This window comes from Solea solea, chromosome 15, assembly GCF_958295425.1.
Source record: "Solea solea chromosome 15, fSolSol10.1, whole genome shotgun sequence".
Taxonomy (NCBI): Eukaryota; Metazoa; Chordata; class Actinopteri; order Pleuronectiformes; family Soleidae; genus Solea; species Solea solea.
The window spans coordinates 23,580,957-23,594,330 of NC_081148.1; the positions used below are offsets into that span (position 1 = coordinate 23,580,957).

At 39.7% G+C, this 13,374-nt stretch overlaps 1 protein-coding gene across 1 annotated transcript in view; it reads right to left on the bottom strand.

Annotated features, from left to right (window-relative positions):
* LOC131474194 (protocadherin-15-like) overlaps window positions 1-13,374 on the bottom strand; it is a 260,291-nt gene that overhangs the window by 164,720 nt on the left and 82,197 nt on the right. The window lies entirely within an intron of this gene.

The following is a 13,374-nucleotide window of genomic DNA, read 5'->3' on the forward strand; positions in this document are numbered from 1 at the left end:
AGACAATAAACTGCACAGAGCTCTTCACAAAAGACATGATGGAGGTTAGTGAACCACACAAGTACAAAGCCAGCGGATTCTTTCTTGCTGCAAGTGGCCAGCTGGTGTTATTCCAAATGTACGTAAGACGGTGGTATTATAATGTGAATCAATTAAAAACTGTAACACTTACAGTTAAATTGAGTGCCTTGTATTCAGGGAAAAGGAAACAGTCAAAGTTAAGACTTCTCTTTTTTCCTTTCCTTCTTTTTTAAGTAGCTTTGTTTCCATGCTGAAAGATGATCTTGTGCGGTGTCGCCTTACATGACATGTAATTAGACACAGAGTGAAAAAGAAACGACGCCGCGTCAACAATCAACACTCTCCAGTTTCACACCCACCGTCTGTTCCCGCCTGTGTGCACCTGTTGCTAGGTGCCAAACACTGGATAGTTTTCACATTAAACATTAAAACATGCACATGCACACGCCTCTGCTAATGTGGATCATTCAGAGATCAAGAAAATAGACGTGTGTATTTCTGATCATGTAATTATAAAGAAAATATGGTTATTGTTTGTTTTTCTAGGAGCTTTTTTGTTCCATCTTAAACCTTTTGTTATCTTTTTATAATATTTTGCCAAAAACCGAAAACTCATATGGTTATTAACTGTTCCATATTTTAGAAATTAAAAATCCTACTTATAGTTCCAAAATCTACTTATAGTTACGAATTCTACTTATAATTATAATTCAATTCAGAAAACTTTCTTGATCACCAAGGGGAAATTCAAGGTCCAGTAGCTTAGACATCACACACAACATAAACAGTATGATGAAAAAAAGAAATGAATGAATAAAATGAATAAACATGAATAAAATGGACAATAAAAAATACTAAAAAAATCAAACAATTACTAGAAAATAATATTAATAAAATAACTATAGCAGTGCAAATTGAGTCTCAGGGCTAGAGGGAGGGGTTGTGCATATGGCTTATTTTGGAAAATTCCCAAAACCTGGTTATAATTCCAAAATCTACTTATAATTCCAAAATCTACTTATAGCTCCAAAATCTACTTATACTTCCAAAATCTACTTATACTTCCAAAATCTACTCATCATCAACTGATTCTAATGATTCAGTTACACTGAAAGTCACTAGTTTGTGCGTTTGTGTCGCTTATAAAACGACATCACGGCAGTTTCTCGCCGTCATTGAGGAGGAACTATGAAGTCACTGGAGATGACGTTTATGATACCAAACTAGAGCCCTAAAGTCATGCTAGGACTGTGTTGGGCAAACATGGGTGGGGCCATGGACTTGCTGCTGTCGCATTAGATTTTCCACATACCCAGGAATAAACTGTATATTATGAGAGGGACAAAGGAGATAAAAAACTGTGATGTTGCTGCATTTTTAATTATTGCAGTTTCCAAGATACAGTAATTAGCAATTTAATGGTGCTATAAATGATGTTTTTTTTACTTTTTTTTTTTAGTATATAATAAAGAAGGGGCTGCAGCAGGTGAGAGATGATGAATGAAAATTGCACTCAAAAAAATAAATAAGGACAATTCCACATGTGAAAAGGCCACACGTTTGTTCAAGTATATGAACGAGCAACCTTGAGTCCTTGAGGGAAATATCACAAATTTCTACTCTTCGCTCAAATTAAACTGCACAGTTAAAAAAAGGATGGATCTTTTTTTATTTATTTTTTTATAGAAATTAGAGCAGGATGAGTGTTTTATTTCACGGCAACCAAAATAAAAAAAAAAGAAAGAAAGAAACATAAGCTTTAATGTGAAAAATAAGGATGTAAATCTGCCCTGACAGAATATCCTCCGTGTGAAATAAGAAGAGTCTGCGCACGTGTGCGGCTCAGGGATCAGAGACAGCCTGTTATGTTAGTTTTGCATATGTCACTGTGTCTATATGTGCAGTGTTTTCTGTGCTACAGTCTACCACAGAGATGTCAAAGAGAGAAATGTAAAGAGTCTCTCCTCTGAAAAAAACAAACAAAAAAGACACGGATAAATATTTATGTCTCCATTTCCAATCCCAGGAGTCTCCCACATATGAATATAAACAACATAAACTGGCGCGTTTTTAAGCAAGAGAGCCCTTTTAATCACTTTACTGACAGGATTGATCAAGGCATTGCACTTTTTATCACCAACTACAACAAGCTGTGCTTCCATTGAAATAATAAAACTCTTTCTGAGAGTATAAAACCTTTTTTTCCTGCCAATTGATTTCTCAATGGCCGAATCTTACAAGGTCTCATTACATTACATCTCTCTCGATGCACAAATATGGTTATTTTCGGTCCGAAATGACACATTTGTGCCGTGGGCATCTTGGTATCAGCCGGTACTGGTGTCTAACACAAGCTCAGACTTGACTTGAACACATGTCCAACCTTGAAGCTACAGTCGCTGAAGAAAACACTGGGCCCCACTTAATTAGGTGTCTTGTGTACCTAATAAAGTGGCCAGTGAATGTGTCAGGCATTAATATGTAAAAAATGTAATGTTTGATCAGTGTTCGTTTGCCTTACAGATGAGAGCATGACTGCACTACAGTTTTGTCCATGATAACGATGATATGATGCTACAGAGATACTGTGTTCATTCATGTCATGTGGGGCAGCAACGGTGATTCGAATAATTGATTAATAATGAATAAGTTCAAAATTAATCGTCAACTATTTTGAGTGTTTTTTTAGCAAATAAAACAAGTTTCTCTGATTTTTTTTTCTCGCAAAAATAATACTTACCATGCTAGAAAAACCAGCATGGTCTATGCTTGATCAATTTTTGGTCTATGCTGGTCAATGTTGGTCAATGTTGGTCCATGCTGGTCTTTGCTGGTCTATGCTGGTCCATGATGGTTTTAGCTGGTCAATGTTGGTCTATGCTGGTCAATGCTGGTCCAACAACATCATTATGCTGGTGTATAATGGTCAAAGTTGGTCTATGCTGGTCCATGCTGGTCCATGCTGGTCCATGTTGGTCCATGCTGGTCCATGCTGGTCTATGCTGGTCTATGCTGGTCCATGTTGGTCTTTGGTGGGCTATGCTGGTCAATGTTGGTCCATGCTGGTCTATACTGGTCCATGCTGTTCCATGCTGGTCTTTGCTGGTCTATGCTGGTCCATGTTGGTCTTAGCTTGTCAATGTTGATCTATGCTTGTCCATGCTGGTCTATGCTGGTCAATGTTGATCTATGCTGGTCAATTTTGGTCTTGGCTGGTCTATGCTGGTCAATGTTGGTCAATGTTGGTCCATGCTGGTCTATGCTGGTCAATGTTGATCTATGCTGGTCCATTTTGGTCTTTGCTGGTCTATGCTGGTTTAGGCGTTTCTGTCACGTTAGATGCTTTGCGCCAAATTATTTGTTAGACCAAAGATCTCAGAGCATTGGAAGTTATGCTGTGTTTAAACTGCCCTGGCCTAAACCTGGACGTATGGCAAACTGTTATCAGTATATATCAGTAATATGTCAGTTTTAAACAACCAACTTAGTTGGATAAAAAAAAAACCCTTAGAAGAAATCTGCACACTTGATTTAGAATAATTAGAGCGTGTTGTTTTTATTAAAATATACAGAGTGGCAGAAGAACCAGAGGAAGATTTGGTGCAGAGTGGAAGTTTGTTATTTCTCACTGCAGAGGAAGAGACGGAGAGAAAATAGATGTAGATGTTTAAAATGGTAACCACTCCAAAACAATACGGAGCCGAGGAGTGGGAGCTGCAGATAAAAGACTCGCAGCTGATCACACAGCTCAGGGAGAAGGGTACAGCAGCATGGGGTGCTCACTTACTCACGTCTATACAGGATTCCTATAATATTATTCACCAGGCTTCTTTTTTTTTTTTTTTTAACCTAACCAGATTTCAAAATAGAAAGTCTGCGCCGCTCCCTCCAACATTATTTTGTGGGTAAAAATATTCAGTTCCCTGCTTCTATTGGAACAAACGGCAAATCATAAATAATTAGATTAGGAATAAGGAGGGAGGCGCTCGCAGTTTTCCACCTTTATCTCTCACCGCAAGAGTCCGAGGTTACATCCGCTCAGTGGTGATATCCAGCTGCGGACACTCATTATGAAGAGTGGGTTAGTCCAATAAGCAGAGGTTTGGAGGCTCTGCCCCGCCCCCCCAGCACTTGAAGTCCCGATTACCCCTGATTGTTTTACCATGACTGTGAAAATTACATGTACTGTACCTGATTCAAGCTGTGGTGGCAAAGTGCAAGTCCTCAACACCTAAGCTTCAACATGTCCGTCTGGACTTGTTTTTTTTTTGCTTATTTTAACCATAAAAAGGGCCAGAAAATGTCCTGTGAGGGAGTGCCTTTTCCCATTTAGTACCTCATACGATACAATAAGGGATACCAATAATATCACGATACAATGATTCTGTCATCATATAACGATACATCGCGGTATCGGTCCGAACTCAGGGGTGTCAAACTCAAATGACCAATGAGCATCTAGTCTGGCCAAGAGGGGGGCGTGTCTAGGGGGGAAAAAAAAGCGGGAAAACCCAACTGTTCAGTATAAGGTGGGCAATATGAGCTCATGTAAAGCACATCGAGTCGTCCTTGTGTACAAATAAAGCTGCCTTGAAACGATAACACAATGTGTGCGATATCACAATTAAGACACTTGTGTAGATATTTCACAGAAGAGCAAACAAATACTTAGTATAATAAGTCAGTCTAGATTCTATCACCTCACTGGCAGCCGTGTTTAAGTGTCATATGATATGATGTAATTTATCATATCATATAGCAGGTGTGAACAGTTGTACAAACTCACGTCATTTACTTTATGCCGAGAGATTAACAACAGTAAAAATCCTCTCTACTGTACCTGAAACGCTCCTGGAGTGAGGAAGAAAATAACAAATGAGAAGAAGTGGTTAACAATCTGTGATAAGTGATCGGGCCACAGTGTAAGGCAATCACAATCTCCTAATTTGGACCACGGGGGTCATTTAGTCTCTCTTTAATAGCTCCTCTCACTAATCGACCTAACAATGTTGACGTGAATGAGTGAAAAATTCAATTACAAATTGATTGCCGCTTGTCTCACGGTGGCACGTGGGCAGAAAGAAGACGATGCCCGTGAGCGTGGATCAGTGAAAAGCCTGCGACTGAACAAAAACAACATTAATCCCTTTGAAAAAAACAAAAAAACAAAGTTTGACAAAAGCATTGAGAGCCGAGGGAAACTGATGAGACAAGAGTGAAATGATGAAACGCTTGATTAATAGTTTCCTCCCTTTTTCAACAGCGGCTGCTTTATGTGAAACTTAATCGCCTCAAATTAACTCTCGATATAGAATATAGATTTTAGAAGTGCTGGCTGATAAAATCAATTTGCAGCCCTAATTCGATGACTTAAGAACGGCTTTTGCTGCAGAACATAAGTTGAAGAAATCTATGTCTTTAAAAATTTATAAGAGCACAAAACAACAAACACTGAGCCTGGACGACGTGTGGAAAATATCTCATTTGTGATGTTTGTTTTGGCAGTTATTAAGATTGTGATCAAACTAACTCGCTTGAATACAGGGATGAAGTTTTTCCAACGTCTTTGTAGAGCTAAAACAATGACACGATTAATCGATTATTAATTGATTACTAAATTAATCATCAACTCTTTTAATAATCGATTAATAGGTTTGAAGCTTTTTTTCTTTATTAAAACGAGTACGACTGATTTTTCATATGAATATTTTCTGTGTTTTTTGCTCCATATAACAAAGAAACAATGAAACTGAATAATTCTGTTCTGGGGCCTAAACAAGGCATTTGAGAACATGATCATTTCCAGGTTTGACAAACACTGATCAACATTTGTTAATGATTATTCGATTAATCGAGAAAATAATCGACAGATTAATTGATTATGAAAACAATCGTTTGTTGCAGCTCTACATCTTTGTGTAAAACATTTTCTCATAGGACAAAGAGCATATGCAGCCTTTGCAGTTCTACTAATCCCATTGTTTTAAATCCTAACTTTGATTTGGGGATTAATATTTCAGCACATTGTTAATCCTTCTGTTACCATTCTCATTACTGTCACTCCTATAGCTCGTTTGTGACATCTAGAAAATTCTGTTCAAAGGCGGAGTTCAGGTTGTGACTCCGCCTTTGTCAGCTGAGATTGGCACAGCATACCCACACGAGCCTCATGTGGAGGATAAAGCAGCAGAAGACGGATACCACAAAGCCTTTGTGCCCAAAGGCTGTGGATATTTAAAGAAAGTGAAAGTTATCTTGGGGGGAAAAAGGGGGCAGAAAGAAGCGCTCACTCATTGAACATTTTTTGGACAATTCTACAGCCATAAAATATCAGCCGGAATATCAAGATGCTCATGAGAGGGTGAAACAGAAATGTTTTACAAATATAAAACAAGTTTATGACATACTGTATCTCAAAGTGGATTAATATTGTTGTACCAGGGGTGTCAAACATACGGCCCGTGGCCCAGAACCATCCCACCCAAGGGTCCAATCCAATTTCATGTTATGATTACAGTCTGCTCATAATGTGAAAAACTATAGTGTCTATATTATATTATATTATATTATATTATATTATATTATATACTATATTTGTTATTTCAGGTTGTTCATGATATGTTTTGTAAAGAAGATAATTTACATTAAATGTCTCGTAGTACGAGACCCCCGAGTCTGACACCGCTGATCTATACTGTACTGCATCATCTGTTATATTGCTATTGTTTTACCGACACCACGCCTGCTCAATAGCATTGATGTTCACATGCAAATATCTACTCAGCCAATCACAACGCAGCGACGTATTCATGCGTGTCAAACTGTAGTCAATACTGAGATGCTGGGGTTCACAAGTGAGCATTGGAACGTGAGAGGAAAAGGTGACTTTGAACGTGGGGCTCGTTGGTGCCAGACGGGCTTTTCTCCGAGTAGTTCAGAAACCGCTGATCCACGGGGATTTTCAACAAAGAGAAAGTATCCAGTGAGTGGCAGCGCTCTCTGTGTCGTTGATGAACGAGCAGACGGGTTCAGAGGAGAGAGTAACAGCAGCAGCTGAGGTGTCCTACAAAGTGGCCGCTGCGGGGGTGTGTGTGTGTGTGTGTACATGTATAACATGTCATTTATTTTCCATAGTTCCCCTTCAGATAAATTGGCAAAGCTGTGCAAAGCTATTCGACTTTTCACAATGCAACTCATCGACCGCTACATTACTGCAGCAACGAGGCAGCGGCCAGATGAATTCTGCTCACTGACATTTCCTTTCAAAAGGCTTTCTCCTTTTTTTTTTTTTACCTGCCACTCGAGTCAATAGCCTGTGCTTTCCTGTGGCTTCATCTGCAAAAGCTCCCCTGTTAGCACCGATAAATCAAACTCCCGCTATATGGTGGAGGAGAAAAGAAAAGAAAAGAAAAGAAGGAAAAACCCCGGCAGTGTTTAAAGGACAGCTAATGTAATAAGAAACATGCTGCTGGCTGCACCGTCCCAATCAATGTGGCACTCCTGCATCAGAGGCGTCTCACTTAAACAACTAAGTGAGATAAATAATTGTGCATTCACAGCAAAACAGGCTGTAAATGTTCCCCTCCGTGTCGGCAGCCGCTCATTAGTTAGTATTTGTATGATAATAAACACATGTGTGTCCTTTTATATAAACACAAGGCTGTTTGTGTTGATAATGGAACCTCTGATTGAGTCACATTTGACAATGTCTCCTCTTCCTCCTGAGGAATGGATGTGAACTGACCTGCAGTGTGATCAGATTTTATTTGTAAATATCTTTCTTTAAGGTTGGAGGTCACAGATGTGACTCATCCCACGTGTGGCAGAGAGGTCAGAAAGGTCATAACCCGTTGTGACATCACCCACAATAAGCGGAACTCCTGTCCTGAAGTCTAGAGATTTGGGATTAGGTTGGCGCCATGTAACCTGCAACCAGGCTTCTAAACCAACTGTCAATCACACTAAATGTCACATAATTTATGTGCTGTACTTGTCCGTTTTTCCTCTAAATAAGAATATTATGTACGGTCAACATCATGTCACTGCTGCTGCTGCTGCTTGTATAAATGACATCGTAGTTCTGTAAACACGTCATCACTGACTCAGAACTGTCTAAACTTATAAAATGATACAGTTGTTGTACATCTGCTCCAGGCCTTTTTCTTCTATCCCCCATTTTTCCTTTCACCCCAACCTGTCTTGGCAGATGGCCACACATCTTTGAGTCCGGTTCTGTCATTTCTTTCTCTCCACTGTTGCCTGTGTTTGGTCATTGTGTGTTGGGTTTCTCTGCTTTCCATGATGTTGTTTATGTACAGTGCCTTGAGATAATGCATGTCATGTAACCTGGAACTAGCGATTGAGAGGGCCGGCCAACTTGCCTGACTTTTTTTTTTTTCTTGTGCCGGATTTTTATTTTTTTTTTGTGCCAGACTTTTTTTTTCTTGTGCCGGAATTTTTTTTTTATTTGACTGACTTTTTTTTTTTTTCTTGTGCCGGATATTTTTCTTTTTTTTTTTTCTTTTCTTGTGCCGGACTTTCTTTTGCCTGCTTTTTCCACTTGTGCCGGATTTTTTTTTTTTGGCTGTTTTTTTTTTTTTTTTTTTTTTTGCTGAATATTTTTCTTTTTTTTTTTTCTTTTCTTGTGCCGGACTTTTTTTGCCTGCTTTTTCCTTTTGTGCCGGATTTTTTTTTTTGGCTGACTTTTTTTGTGCCGTTATTTTTTATTTTTTTTGCCTGACTTTTTTTTTCTTTTTTGCCGGATATTTTATTTTTATTTTTTTTGGCTGGCCCTAATACTCCTTCGTACCATACAGACAGATTAAATTAAAGGAAATCTCACAACCCCTTCGGCCGTATTTAAGTTCGGTGAAGATGCAGGAAGTACTGAATGATTCTGTGAACAAATCTTTTAAAATGAACCAAAAAAAATGCTTTACAAGTCACTAGTTTGTGTGTTTGTGCCACGTTGAGAAGGTACTATCAAGTAATGGAAAGCAGACCAAACCGTGCCATGCCGGTACTGTGTAGTGGAAAAGTGCCATAAGTGGAAGAAAAAGCATAATGGAGCCATGGCAACAGTGGGTTCTCTGGCCCTAATGAAGAGCATCGTCTTCATCGTGTCCACACGCTGTTGCCACCATGTGATTAACAGGAAGTTAAATCAGCCGTGAGTGCATTTTGCATGGATTTGTGTCTTCTGGGGGAAGAAGGGCATTCTGGTCCAGGTCCAAACAGGACATGGAGACAGACATTTGCATGGCAGCGGTCCAGTGGCTCACATTGCCAGGTAATGGCTGCTGCTGCTGGACGGACAGCAGGTCCAAACAGATGAGAAAGCAGGGTTGTGTTAAAAGGGTAAGCAGGGAGGTGGACAGTTGTCCAAGCGTCTGTCTCTTATTTAATCCTCAGCGCTGAAGTACAACACAGAAAAGTTTCATTTGTATTTTCCACGCACACACGTCGCTGAGCAGATCCACAGCGCGGCGCACTCAGCGGCCTGAAACCTGCAGTTGTTTGTTTCAGCTCCTAAATCTTCAGATTTGTCACCTAATGGCTTTAGCATTGATCGGCTACAGTCCTCTCACAGTGCATTTCACTTCATCACAGTCAGACTTTCTATACGAGTCATGTAGTTTTATTAGTGTACTGTGTTGTTTATTCTCGTGATTTACAGTTGGCTACGTGTCTACATCAGTTGTATTTAGAGGCCGCCGTTACATCTCAAACATGATATTAGAAAAAGAAAAACAAAAAAAGTCTGTATCATTGATTTTTCAATTGCTAAACCTTTTGCCAGAGTGCCATAATGTTCACAATCTATCAGCCTCAGTATTTGCAGACGCTGTAATAAAGTCGCAAAGATGACACATCGATTTCTTAGAGTCAGCGCTGATATTTGTCTTGTAGGGACGAAAGTTATTAAGATACAAAAAGTTGAGAGAATATACGTATTCAGACGTCTCTCTCTCCATATTATGACCAGAAATAACTCAGTCAGCATTTGTTCTCATAGGCTTTGTTTAGACTGCAGCTCAAACCAGATTCTTATGCATAACCAGATTGTATTTAACTTGTTTTTTTGTGCGCAGTTTGTACAGCTAAAAAAAACACACACGGTCCACATAAGGAAGTGGTTTCAAATTTTGATCCGTTTTTTCACAGATCTGTTTCAATCTAAAAGGTCTCGGTTGCTATGTTTGGGTTTCAAAGCGTCTTCTAGAAAAACAACAACAATGACGATGACGTATATCCAATGAGGCAGAAGTTAATTGGAAGCACATTAAACGATCAATACAGTGGAAGACGAAACCATATAAACCATAGAAATCCGTGTTGAAGACTCGACTAGACTAGACAATGTCAATAAGGACACACACAGATTGGATCTGATAACTTATAATTAGGGCTGTATATGTATTCGTCCCGCGGTATCATGGTACGGGGGTCACGGTTCGGTGCACACATCAACGCCAATAAAAGGAGCATGTGAAAACTAAAAAAAAATACAATAAATATAGATTTGAAAGTAAACTAAGACACATGAGTAACAACTGCTTTAAAAACGAGATTTAAAAACAAGAAGTGTGGGTGCTGCCTGATGATTCCACAATGTTGGAGCTGAAACAGAGAAAGCTCTGTCCCCCCTAAAGCTTCAGCCTTGATTTTAGGACAACTAATCTTAGTGAAAAAATGCCTCAATACTAGAGGTCAGAGGAAACTGGTTTAAAACGATCAAATATAACTCACAATAACATCTACTGTACTGAAGGTTGACCTAAAAAAAGAAGAAGGTTGTAGCTCAAATCAAATCACAATGTCTATGAAAAAAAAGAAGAAGAGAAAATTGAATCCTGCAGCATTATGTAAATCATTAGTGGTTGATAACAGAAGGGGGGATTATTTTACTGATGTGTAATCCCTTGCAGAGGTTTCTCACCCTCTTCTGCTCGTCTTCAGAACATTCCACCACCTCCACCACGCTGCCGTCACTCCTGCCTCTCTGTGAGGTTAACCACACAGTCAGGGGAGCAAAGCAAAGGCTGCAATCACACGTCGCTGCAGAGCACAGGGTCCACAAAGACTGGACCCCCTCGCCCCTTCTCCATCCTCCCTCCTCCATCCTCCTGCTCCCAGAGCCTGATTACTGCCTACTGATGACCAGATTAAACCCCCCCTCCGGCCCCTTACCACCACCACCCCACCCGCTGCCATCACTCCACTGCAGCCAGACACACATCTGGCCAAGAATCAGACGATCCCAAAAATAGACAGACAATTGTGGATCAGAATGGATATGCAGATGGGAATTTAGGGGAAAAGGCAAGGGGACAGACATTGGTGGTGGGGGGGCGGGGGGGATGTCACATGGCTCCACAGGCATATTAACTCATACACTTCAAGCAAACAAGAGAAAGAGAGACACGCACAAACATACAGGGCGAGCGTGTTCGCCTGACGTGGATGTAAAGATGTGGGATTTACAAGCATGGAATGAGTTTGACCTTTCACTACCATACGTTAAACTGTTTAACAGTGAAGTCTCCGCTCACGCAGACAGGATCGATGGTAGCACAACATGTGCAGGTCTTACATGCACATGTCCATAATCCTGCGTGATATGAGAGAGAGAAAGAGCGAGTCAGGCCACACGCTAAATGAAAGGATGAAACATGGAACACAAGAATATTAATGGACAAATGATAGAGCTGAGATTCAGCATGTGTTCATGTCGACACACGTGTTAACTGATTTGCTGCTGAAACAACATGAATTTGTCCGCTGTGGGAATAATAATAATAAAGGATTATTTTTATGTAATCTTATTTTATTTTAAGAACGTCCACACTCCCCCTGTGGGTCACATGACCTCACAGCAAAAACTGTAGCCAAAAAAACAAAAATCTTTCTACAGTTTCAGCATCTGTATCTGTCACAGATGTAACAAACAACACATCCTGTTTCCTTTTCAAAGTAAAAGCATGAGTGATTTTGTTTTCTTTTTTCTTTGAAAAAAGCTTTATTGTGAAATATGTAAGTCCTGGGAGGAGTATTTAAAGTATGTTATGCAATTTCAAAAAAAATTAATTATGGCATTCCACAAGGCTCAATGCTTGGGCCTATACTTTTTATGCTATACACAAAATACACTTTCATTGTTATGCAGATGACACATGTCTATATTTACGATGAAGCCTGATGAAACAACTCTTTGTAACTTTGTAACATCCCCATAGATTCCAGTTCCACTCTATGGAACCTTGTAGTTCATTTTTGACCAGGATTTGACACCTATAGCAACACATACGGCATGTTAGCTTAGCTCATTAGCATAGAACTTCTTACTACAACTGGGAGAGATAACAGCAGATTAAAGTTTCAGAATAAACACAACTTTTAACTCACTGTTTCATTCAAACACTACTATTGAAAGTGTTTTATTATGCCTCTGTTCCTTGTGCGCTGCAGCTCCAAATTAATATTTGTTGCCTTATTTATTCATATTACATATCTAAATATAGTATATAATCAACATCATTACTGATGTTGACTGATATCATAATTGCAGTAGGGCTATAATTAAGAAAGATATAATATGACGGGAACAGAGAAATTAAAATTTTTCATTTGAAACTTTCCACTTTCAGGGCAAAGTATTTTTTTCTCGGCATCCAGAGTAAACATTTTGTTTTGTGTTGTATTTCAATTGAATCTGACACCTTATGGAATTTAAATGACACTTTTTAGTCTTTAATATCAAGCAGCTTTTAAGAGACCGTGGCATGAAAGCACATTCATCTCAACAAGATCAACATCGGTGAATGGATGCTTCTTCATTTCAATTAAATCGGCTGATTGATTACGGATTACAAAGACTGATGTCTCTCAAGGTCGGCCCAAATTTCTCACACCGCATCCACGGTCCCATTAATCACAAGAGTCTGAGATTGATAATGTCTCCCTGCTAATTAAATACAGACTTGAAAATACACCATGACGTTCGCTGCGTCCATGTCTCTGCACCGTCTATACAAAGTTCCCCACCGGACGCTTTATTTTCATTTGACGGACACACAACGAACAAGTCAATGGAGCCGAAAGCCAAGGACGCCGCGAGGTGAGTCGAGCGGGGGAGATTTACGAGCGAGGGGATGAAGGATGTGGCGTCGAGGGGCAGAGAAAATCCCCGATCAACCTGCGATCATCCCGGAGGTGACAGTGAGTGTCGTCACGTTCAAAACCACAGCGACGCTGCTCATAAACAGTGTTGTCTCTCTCAGTGTGTACAATTATTTTGGCCTGCACTATAGTTAAATTACAGGCTGCAGCCGTTTACGTCAAGAGCAGAAGGAA